Below are 329 nucleotides of genomic sequence, written 5' to 3' on the forward strand. Positions count from 1 at the left end.
GATTGTTCTCTGTCTGTCACCCAAACCCTCCCTAATTACCCTTATAGGGTCCCCATCAATCCCCTGAGACCCTGCCCCCTCAGGTACCTCCCCTCTTGGAAATCTCCTAAACCTCGACGCCCCATTGGGGCATGTGACCCCTCTCCCTCCACCCACCAAGACCATTGGACCAAATGTGAGTCCTTCCCTCCAGCATCCCTCCCTCCTCATCCGCCTATTGCTCCCTAGTTGGGTTACTCCTCTTGTTCAACCCTCCTTTATAAGGTGTAGCAGCACTGCAACTGTTGCTTGATCACTGTGGATCCCCTTCAAGGAAGTTGGTTTACCTC

This window comes from Corvus brachyrhynchos, unplaced genomic scaffold, assembly GCF_000691975.1.
Source record: "Corvus brachyrhynchos isolate BGI_N302 unplaced genomic scaffold, ASM69197v1 scaffold146, whole genome shotgun sequence".
Taxonomy (NCBI): domain Eukaryota; kingdom Metazoa; phylum Chordata; class Aves; order Passeriformes; family Corvidae; genus Corvus; species Corvus brachyrhynchos.